Source organism: Mandrillus leucophaeus, unplaced genomic scaffold (genome assembly GCF_000951045.1).
Source record: "Mandrillus leucophaeus isolate KB7577 unplaced genomic scaffold, Mleu.le_1.0 Scaffold134, whole genome shotgun sequence".
Classification (NCBI taxonomy): domain Eukaryota; kingdom Metazoa; phylum Chordata; class Mammalia; order Primates; family Cercopithecidae; genus Mandrillus; species Mandrillus leucophaeus.
Genome location: NW_012101299.1, coordinates 2,309,379 through 2,320,282, shown reverse-complemented (window position 1 = coordinate 2,320,282; position 10,904 = coordinate 2,309,379). Strand labels below are relative to the sequence as shown.

General features: G+C 48.0%; 1 protein-coding gene across 1 annotated transcript in view; it reads left to right on the top strand.

The window, feature by feature from the left end:
• Positions 1-5,365, top strand: part of CNPY1 (canopy FGF signaling regulator 1) — a 122,035-nt gene extending 116,670 nt beyond the window's left edge. Inside the window, exon 5 of the mRNA XM_011973080.1 lies at positions 5,270-5,365. The gene's annotated coding sequence lies outside the window, so the exon portion shown is untranslated. The remainder of the gene's footprint in view (positions 1-5,269) is intronic.
• The last annotated feature ends 5,539 nt before the right edge of the window (positions 5,366-10,904 follow it).

Below are 10,904 nucleotides of genomic sequence, written 5' to 3'. Positions count from 1 at the left end.
GTGTGCACCACCATGCCTGACTAATTTCTTTTATTTTTTGTAGAGATGGGGTCTCGCCATGTTGCCCAGGCTGGTCTCAAACTCCTAGGCTCAAGTTACCTGCCCACCTCAGTCTCCCAAAGTGCTGGGATTACAGGGGTGAGCCTGTAATCTGTGCCTGGCCAAGAAACCACTTTCTTTGTTCATCCACAAGAAGCAACTCCTTATCTGTTCAAGTCTGATTATGAGATTGCAGCAATTCAGTCCCATCTTCAGGCTTAACTTCTAATCCCATTTCTCTTGTTGTTTCCACCACATCTACAGATACTTTCTCCATGTAAGTCTTGAACTTCTGAAAGTCGTCCATGAGGGTTAAAATCAACTTCTTCCAAACTCCTGTGAATATTGATAATTGATCTTCTCTTATGAATTATGAATATTCTTAATGGCATCTCAAATGGTAAATCCTTTCCAAAAGGCTTTCAATTTACCTTGCCCAGCTCCATCAGAGGACTCATCATCTATGGCAGCTATTGCCTTATGAAATGTATTTCTCAAATAATAAGACTTGAAAGTAGAAATGACTCCATGATCCATGGGTGGTAGAATGGATGTTGTGTCACCAGACATGAAAACAACATTCAGGCCAGGCATGGTTGGTGGCTCACACCTGTAATCCTAGTACTTTGGAAGGCCGAGGTGGGTGGATCACTTGAGGTCAGGAGTTCCAGACCAGCCTTGCCAACATGGTGAAACCCTGTCTCTACCAAAAATACAAAAAACTAGCCAGTCGTGGTGACACACACCTGTGATCCCAGCTACTCAGGAGGCTGAGGCAGGAGAATTGCTTGTAGCTGGGAGGCAGAGGTTGCAGTGAGCCAAGATCATGCCACGCCACTGCACTCCAGCCTGGGGGACAGAATGAGACTCCGTTTCAAAAACAAACAAACAAACAACAACATTCATCTCCTTGTACATCTCCAGTAGAGCTCTTGGATGACCAGGTGCATTGTCAGTAAGTAGTAATATTTTGGAAGGAATCATTTTCCTAAGAAGTAAGTCTTAACAGTGGGCTTAAAGTATTCAGCAAACCATACTGTACACGGATGTGCTGTCATCCAGGCTTTGTTAGCCCATTTATAGAGCACAGGCAGAGTAGGTTTAACATAATCCTTAAGAGCCCTAGGACGTTTGGATTGGTGTAATTGACTTCAACTTAAAGTCACCAGCTGCATTATCTCCCCACAAGAGAGTGAGCCTGACCTTTGAAGCTTTGAAGCCAGATATTGACTTCTCTCCAGCTATGAAAGTCCTAGAAGGCATCTTCTTCCAATAGAAGGCTGCTTGGTCTACATTGAGAGTCTGTTGTTTAGTGGCACCATCTTGATTGCCGGTCTTCGCTAGATCTTCTGAAGAATTTGCTGTAGCTTCTCCATCAGCATTTGTTATTTCACCATGCACTTTTATGTTATGGAGACGGCTTCCTTCCCTAAACCTCATGAACCAACCTCTGCCAGCTTCAAACTCTTCTTTTGCAGCTTCCTTACCTCCCTCAGCCTTCACGGAATTGAAGAGAGTTAGGGCCTTGCTCAGGATTAGGCTGTGGCTGCAGGGAATGTTGTGGCTGGCTTGATCTTCTATCCAAAGGACTAAACCTCTCTCCACGTCAGCAAGGAGCTTGTGTCACTTTCTTAGCAGTCGTGTGTTCACTGGCATAGCACTTTTAATTTCCTTCAAAAACTTTTCTTTTTATTCACAACTTGGCTAACTGGCACAAGAGGCCCAGCTTTCAGCCTATCTCAGCCTTCACCATGGCTTCCTCACTAAGCTTAATTGTTTCTAGCTTTTGATTGAAACTGAAAGATATGTGATTCTTCTTTTACTTGAACACTTACAGGCTGTGGTTGTGGTCGGGTTTCAAAACTTGTTGAAACCCAACAATGTTGTTGTGTCTCAGGGAACGGGGAGGCCCCAGGAGTGGGAGGGAGACCAGAAACGGCCAATCAGTGGAGCAATCAGAACACACACAACATTTATCTATTAAGTTCATCATCTTATATGGTGTCGTTCATGGCACCCCACAACAGTTTCAAGAATAACATCAAAGATCACAGATCACCATGAGAGATACCATAACAATGACAAAGTTTGAAATATTGTGAAAATTGCCAAAGCGTGACACAGGACAAGAAGTGAGCAAGTGCTGTTGGGAAAATGGCGCCGATAGACTTGCTTGACACGGGGTTGCCACAAACCTTCAATTTGCAAAGATGCAGTCTCTGTGAAGCACGATAAAGGGGGTACAAGAAAATGAGGTCTGACTGCCTCGGTGCGCTGTACGTGAAAACAAGCCTAATTCTCAAGAGACCTTGGCAGTGGCTGTTTGCTTTTGCAGCTGTTGAGTTTTTTTTTTGTTTTTGAGTTTCGTCTTGTTTTTAAATAAAAATAAGGTGCTGGCACTCCTGTCTTGATAGTGTAGTCACTGCCTCTTCTCCACCTCCTTTTTCTGTACTCCCTAGACCCCTCTCTACCAGGCTACTGGAACCCACTCATGTCTTTGTACCAATTAGAGGAATTCTCCCTCTTTGAGCAGTCACACCTCGGTGAGTGGGTGGTGCCTTTGTGCTTCCCAAGGTGGATGCTGCCCTATGCCAGGACACAAAGCTTAGCAAACAGAATCTAAGCTGGGTTTTAACTTGATCAACTCAGCAGGCTGCTCTGTGCAGTGAACAACCTGCTCAACTGTGCAGGGCAACCTATTTCTCCACGACCTTCTATCTCTATCCTAGCAAATATGAAAATCCGAAATGTAGGTTAATGAACACTGTGAAAAACAAGGAAAAAACATCTCACTGCTTATGGTATTCCGTAGTGTGTGCACACTTTATATTTTTGAGTGGAGGGGCGTCATACAAGTCTGCACAAATATAGGACTTTCTCCTACTAAGTGAGTAGAGATGAAAATGTAAGTGTATTTGAGTTAGGCAAGTGTCATCCAGAATCATGACCTTCCACGGGCAGCGGAGGGAGGCATTGGAAGAGCACTGAACTGTGTTAGCGTTTGCTTTTTACGCTATCAAGGAGATCACAAGAATGGTGCTAAAGTCAACATGTTCAAACAGTGTCGCATCAGAACCCTGGGTGAGGGAAGGGTGTGTGGAATCACTCAAACGGCTTTAACACAGCAGCAGATGTAACACATACCAGGAAGACACGGTACGTCATTTAACTCATTCTCAGCTTTACATTCTCAGTCCTCAAGAAAAATTTTCAGATGGGCCGTCTTGCCATTTCCTAATTTAACACTGAGTAGTTATAACAATGGGAACCAGTCATTATCATAAAGGGAACAATTTGGGCGCGATGTCCAAAACATAATCTTTCCCCTCGAGTCTAGTCTAGGTTAGGCACATGGAGTAAGAAGTGGGAAAGAATAAGAATATAAATATAAAGAGTCAGGACAAGGAGTCTTCTGTCAGGACAGGGGCTGGCCCTAGTGCCAGGAGGGCCAGGCTGTTGTCACCCTGTCGTGTTGTGCAGGGTTCCAGGTAGATCATGTATGGCCAGAGTGAGCTGGCCTTTGCTGTTGTAAGTTAACTGCGACATCTCATTGACCTAACTCTATATGTCCAAGGTGAGTTGGAGGCACTCTGCTTCACACAGTCATGCAGGGATCAAGGGGATGTGCACTTCAGTGTGCTGACCACATCTTCTAACTGGAGGCATCCAGAGTTGTAAAGGCAGGAAAAAAAAAAAAAGGACATGGAGAACCACATCCACTCTTAAGAGTCTTGGACCAAAGGGTGCTATTGGATCACTGTTGCTCCCAGACCATTGGTCAGTACTAAGCTGATGTCCTCAACCTAATGACAAAGGAGGCTGGGAAACAGGCAGGTGCAGATGGAATGTCTGGGGAGCACACTCCATGCCACGGTCCTCTTCACCGAATACTTGTCCTTGAGTGCCCATGCCCGCATTTCCATAGTGGACTAGCTATTCCTTGGGATTAGTGTCACCTTTGCCCTCTCAGTGACTCTCTCTAAAATGCAGTGACTTGGGGAGGGATAGATCTCAGCTCTGTGATTTTGGGTGGCTTGCTCACCCTCTCAATGCCTCCCTAGGACTGTCCTGTACTAGTCCCAGGGCTCACCTCACTGGATGTGTGAGCGGAAAGTGAGGTGACCTGTGAAGTGCCTGGCACAGTGCATCCCACTCCTGAGCACCTGGCAGATGCTCACGATTGTTGTTAATGGTGCCCCTTTGGTGGAGGCAAGCGCATCGCATCCCTGGTCTCTCAACACCCTGAGGCCAAGGCTTGGTGGAGCCCAGAAAGAGCCGAAGACAGAGGCCAGGCAAAGCCCCAGACAAGGGAGGCTCCTGCAGCTTTTTTCCACTGCAGATGTGCTTCGGGGGCCACTGAAGAAGCTGGGAAAGGGAGGGCTCCATCTTTAGCTTTTCCCCCAAATATTATAATCGAACATCTTCCTTTACTCTCTGCCGAAAACAACATGGTGCTTGATTTAGTGCAAAATTATATGTCCAGTCATTTTCAGTTTTATGTACCTGTATTTCACAGCCTCATACAAAGTTCTTTAGCTTCCACTTTGAGAAGTTCAGCTCTAGACCTTATGGGTCTGCTCTATGGGAACCAGATTCCCTTGCATGGGAAGTCTGCCAAACAAAAATAATAGCAGCAACAGTAACAGCTCCATGTTAATAGGTGGGCGAGTGCTCTCCATTTGCTCAGCACCTTACTGGGCACGTGCAACACAGAGCACCCGAGGGGATCCTGAGATGATATGACCTGCAGTGGGCAGGGAGGATCCCAGCTGGCTCCTGCCTCCGTAAGAACAGTCACTGCCTTTGACCGGGCACTTATTCTGTGCTGGGCTTGTTACGTGTCTAAGTTCAACAGTCCTCCGAGGCAGATGAATTCCCCCATCTGGCACAGAGGAAACCAAGGCACAGCAGTTAAGGAGCAAGGGCAGGCTGTACGGCGTCTCCCTCTGGCCTGCTGGTTCCAGAGCCCTGAACGTGGCATCAGGCTGCTGCAGAGCCTCAGATCTCTAGGAGGGAGGAAGAGGGAGGCGGGACTTACATGGAACTGAAACAACCGAAGGATAGCACACACGAGTTCATTATTTGCTATGTCTGCAGTTAGAAAATCACGGCCAGCCCTGGCAGACGCTTACTGAGTGCTCACTGTACACCAGGTGGGATCCCAGTGCCCATGGTCACTCTTTCAAGTGATTGTCACTGCAGGCTTTCAAGTTAATTCTATTATCTGCAGGTTTCAGATGAGGAAACCAAGGCCCAGAGAGGAAAAGGCACAGCAGGCATGACACCAGTGCCATCGGTGTTTGCTTCACCCTGGAAGATTACGAGCCAAGTTCACATGCGTTTCTTTGGTGTCAGGGGACAGTGTCTCCCTGGGGACACACACACACAATCTGGCCAGGCCTGAACCAAGTCAGGATTATGTTGTTGATGATGTAAACCAGCCAAGGTTACGGAGAGCCATTAATGCCACACAGCAAATAAGAGCTCACACAGCCCCACACACGTTGGCCAGCCCAGAAAGCTTTCCTTCCCTGATCTCAGTCCTCTTCCCCGTAAAATGGTGTTAAGACCACTAGCCACCTGGTGGGGTGCATTAAGAGAGGGACTGAAGATAACCCACATACAATACTGAGTACTGGCTGTCCTGGGTTGAACAGTGTATCCCCAAATTCATGTCCTGGGAATATGTGAACAGGACCTTATTTGGAAATAGGGCCATTCAGATGTGATCAGAGGAGGTCACATCGAATTAAGGGGGTCCCAAATCCAAAATGACCGGTGTCCTTACAAGAAAAGGGAAATTTGGGTACAGACACAGGGCAGAAGGCCGTGTGATGGCAGAGACAGAGACTGGAATGAGGGGCTGCCAGCCAAGGTTTGCCAGCCTCCAGGAAGAGGCGAGAAGGGGCTCCCCTGCAGCCTTCAGAGAGAGCCCTGCTGACACCTCGATTTTGGCCTTCTAGCCTCCAGGACTCAGAGAATAGACTTTTGTCGTGTGAACCCCTTAGTGTGTGCTGCTGTTACAGCAGCCCTCAGAAATTCCTACACTGGGACCTAGTAGGAACTCAGTCAATATTGGGTGTTATTATTTGAGACAGGAAGAGACATTAGACCCATGCCTGGCAAACGTGACTTCCAGAACAAGAACTACAACGGAAGTGCTAGAGTGTGTATTAAGCTGGCTACAGCTAAAGGGCAGAGCACTGAAGGGATTAGGAGAAATGGGAACACAGGAGACACCTCCCTTCTAGGGTCTTTGTCCAGCTTTTCTTCCTGGGAATTTGAAAACCCATCATTTATCAATTGTGTGCTTACAGTAGTGAGTGTCTCTGCTTCTCACGCAGACAGAAATATGGCAGGGATGGACATTCCCAAGTCCTGGAAACCAGGGACAGTCGGCGGTGGATGGATTCCTCCCAACCTTCCAAGCTCTCTGTGGGGGAAGGGATAGTGCTGCCAGCTGCCCCTCCCCTCGGGCTGCCAGTTGCCTGGCCTGCCTGGGGGACTGTGTGTGTGTGTAGCCTCCTGCACCCACCCCCCCGCCCCCCCCCCAGGCCAGGGAGCCGGAAGGGCACAGACGGGCTTTGGAATGCAGGGCTGTGCAGCACACTTTAGTGGGAGTCAGGTTTTCTGCCTGAGGCAGAGGGAATTCTAACACACACTAGAGCAGAAAGACAGAAATTGCCTTTTAGACGGCTGCCATCAGCAATATTTAGCAGGCAGGCTCTGCAGGGCAGTTTAACCTTCTGTAACCTTACAGTTAAGTGCTGGCTCGCTGGCTGGCTCTCTCTCTCTCTCTCTCTCTCACACACACACACACACACACACATTCTGCTGTGCAGATATATCGGTGGTTCCACTTAATATTTTACCACAGTGGTTTTATTTCAAGGGGAACTCTACAGGCTGATGTTTCTTCTTCTACGTGTGCACAAGATTTTACATATATACACATGCACAAACTTGCATATTCATATCTTCCAGGAATAGACACTTAAAGAGGCAGGAACCTGAGAGCTTCTTGTTCATCAGAGCAATGCCAAATGTACAGTTGGAGCTCGGCAAATAATTAATAGTAATGAAAATTGACATTGCAAAAATTAAAGTGAGAGGGCTGATAGAAAGGAATTGGTTTGGTTGTCAAACCTGAAGCCTAAAGGGAAACAGATTGCTTTGGAGAATCTTTTAATTAATTTCTGAGTTTCCCTGTTTCTTCTCTGCTGCGTGAGCTGAGTTCCTTCCTCGGCCATCAGGATGCTCTACAGAAGGTGACAGGTTGGAGAGGGGTGGATGGTGTTAGGGATACTCCCATCTTGGGAGCCTCCGGAATTCCCCAACCCCCAGCAAGGAGAGCTCAAGGTGGGGGTGACACAGCCCAAAGAGGGGTTCGTTTTGTAAATTTACTTTTATTACCGATGAATAAACCAAGAGGTCTAGCTCATTCATAGCTAAAATAAAAATGGATCTCTACAGTCTGACCAAGTTCAGCCACTGAGCTGCAGCATTAACTTGTATTCTAACAAGATTAAAATATATTTGTCCTGGGGATTAGCATACTTAAGTCCCCTTTTGCCTTTTTAGCGGTGGCAGGGCACTTTGATCTGCCTTGCGTGGCAAGAGCGCGGCTTGGGCCCAGCGATCCGACTGCCGAGTGTGAAATCAGCCTGATGTCATCCCATTCTTCAGCTTTTACATCTTTCCCCAGTTTAATTATATTTCCGCCACAAAGCTCCCGCGTCTCATTGCATATTCAAGTTTGACTAGGAAGCATTTAAAAAACAGCGTGGATGAAACACCCCTGTGGGGGGAAGGGACGGGGTGGGTTGGCGGGGGGCTGCAAATCTTCATGGAGCGAAAGCAGCGTGCCCCAACACCCTCATCGACCCATAGATGGTCTCACCTGCGTGGAAATGTGTCCAACTTCCGCCTGCCCCGCCCGCGAGGCGCCCAACTCCTCCCCTCCGGAGGCGCCAGGCACAAAGGCCATTGTCACGCTGGGCGTTAGGTATGGGGGCTGTTTTGCCTTGTGACTCCAGCGGGTTTGTATGACATTCTTCCTCTGACGTGCTGTTTTTGTTTCCTTGGGGCTCTGAATCCACAGGGCGCGTTCCCGTCTCTACATATAAAAGATGTTTTTCTCCCGGTGATGAGTCACTGGTGGAATCGCCTGCTCTGAGGCAGTATGCAGTCACGAAAATAAATTCTAAGGCTCACTGAGTTCCCAGGGGCGATGGGCCCGGCTGGTCTTTGATCACCTTTAAAAGAATCAGAACATTTAACTGTCCATCCAGACCTGATGTTCTGGCCTTCGTTCAGAAAGGCGGACCCATCATGGGAATAGGCCTAGAGTGGCCCTGGAGTTGCACCTGCTAAAGCTACCTCACCTCGAAGGCCACCAGAAGCCTCTTCCTTTAAAGCTTAGTGGGTGGGGCAGGGGAGACACTATGACAGGGAGTTACAGGTACAAACTGATGACCAGGCCTGGTCCTGCTAGCTGTAGTGGCCACTGCCATCCAAGGGCACTAGTATTTGGGACAGGAAGTGAGCCACCTGTAGAGGTGGTGGGGCTTTGACCTTCACCCCAGCTCCTGGCCACAGATTCCATTCATACCTGATGAGAGACCAGAGCATCCTGCCTGGGGCTCCTCGAGTCAGGGACCCTAGGACATTACTTCCACATACAAGCCAGGCAGCACAGAAATGCAGATTGGCTGCTCCAGCGGATGACGGCAGGTTGATGCTGGGAAATGCTCTCCGCAGACAGCCCCTCTCTTCTGGGAGTTTCCAGTGTTTTCACTTTTTCAGACGGAGGACTTGCAGGTAGAGGGACGGACCATGGATGGCTGAGTGATGCGCATTCTCTGCCACTTGAGGGAAAGGACAAGATGGCTCTGCTGGGTCCTTCAAAAGGTTCAGATGTGTGACTGTTTTTGTTTTGAATAATCACTTCTGTTAAAGTTGGAGGTTAGCAATACATTGGTTCTTAAATTGAATGATATAATTATAAAATTATCTCCATGTAATTAACTCAGGATTATGTTTCATTCTATTTAGCATGTAATCAAAGCCTGTTATGCTTTTAGCTATAGGAACAGCAATTAATTTAAAAGGGTTACTGAGACTCTTTGCTTTTGAGACAAAATAGATCATCCCACCATTAGGACGCCCACTCATTCTTGGAGGAAGAGCTGGGATGGGGCGGCGCGGTGCGTGGGGCGTGCCCTGACCGACACACCGGCAAGGCTGGCTTTGCCTGTTGCCCTCTTGCCTGGTTTGGTGCCTGGCGACAGGAAACACTCCTGTCTGTGCTTTGAGTCCAATCCTCATTGTGATGGGCTCCTGCTTAGTGTGGCCATTATCACTTGCAATGGAAAAGAGAGTGGTGTGTAAAGTACTGGGTGTCTATAGAAACCCACGGCATTACACCTTGCTTTTTGGGGGGTCAAGACAAGTGTGGAGAAAAAAATCTTGAAATGAAGATTTTGCCATCTGAGCCCTGCAACAAACAAGCACTCACACAGCAGTTTCCAACGAGCAGGAAAGTTCTGTTCCCGGAAGGGCTGGCCAGCATCCTGGGCCTCATGGGCAGAATCCTGTCCCACTCTCCCGCACCTCCTGCCTCTGTCCAACTTTTTTCTCACTGTGTGGACACCGCCTCTTGCGTGCATTACATCCTTTCCCCTACTCCTAAGTAGCTACATGGATGCCTCATGGGTTGGGCGGAACAGGGAGGTGTAAGCGTTCTACTGAAAATCGTACGTGGGCTGTGGAGGGAGCCACTGCTGGGGGTGCAGAGGTTCACCTTGGGAGAGTCTCGCTTCCCTATCCCCTCTCTGTTCTATGCCAGGTGCTGTGTGTTCCTCACCTCCCAAAACAATGTCACCAGAAACTCATTAGGTAGATGAACTTTCTGAGTAAGAGGAGAATGGCTGGACTCTGGAGGAGTCAGTGAACAGTCAAGCTGTGATTTGAACACAGGGCTGTCTCATTTCAAAATTCTATGCTTTTCACCGAACCACACTTCTTTCAGTGCTAAGTGATGCTGTAGAAGTATTTGCATGAAAAACATGGAACCCAAACTGTCCTAAGCCAGTGTGCAACAGCAAACTCCTGGACATCTGAAGAGCTCAACCTAAAGCTTTCTTTGCAGGCAGACTATAGTCTTTCCACCATTCATTTGGGTAACTGGGAGTTTCTCAGCTTTCATGAGCATTGGAAGGCATGGTGAGGCTGACCCAGGCAGCCTCTGTGTTATAATGGACATGACTTACTGGGGAGCCTTACTTGCAGCCACATAGTAAGAGCTTTGTATGAGGCACTTAGAACAGTCACAGTTATAGAGGCGGAATGTGGAGTGGTGGGTGGCAGGGGCTAGGTGGGGGGTGGGGAGGTTGTGTTCATGGGTGCAGAGCTTCAGTTTTACAATATAAAACGAGTTCTGGAAATGCATGGTGGCGATGTTGCATTAAATAAACGGTTTATTTAATGCCACCGAAGTGTACACTTAAAATGGCTAAGATCAAATTTTGTCATGTGTATTTTACAACAACAAAAAAAAAAAAAAAAGGGAGAAAATATGCTAATAATACTCGCCTTGGCGAGCGTAGAATTCTGCAAACTGCTGGTGATTCTGCCATTTCCCTGACTGCCTGAATCTAAAGAAATACTGGTTTTCAGAACTTACATGTTGTTGTTGCTGTTGGAGCAGGAGAATAAAACCCTCTCAGAAAAACCTCGGCACAAAGTTTTGGTGTAAAGGAAAAACTCAGATGCAACATCCCATGGCCACTGAATGAAACCGAGCGCGGGGGCCAGGGATGTCCTGGGCAGGCTGGGCGGACGCGGCCAGGCTGCCGCGGGGAGGG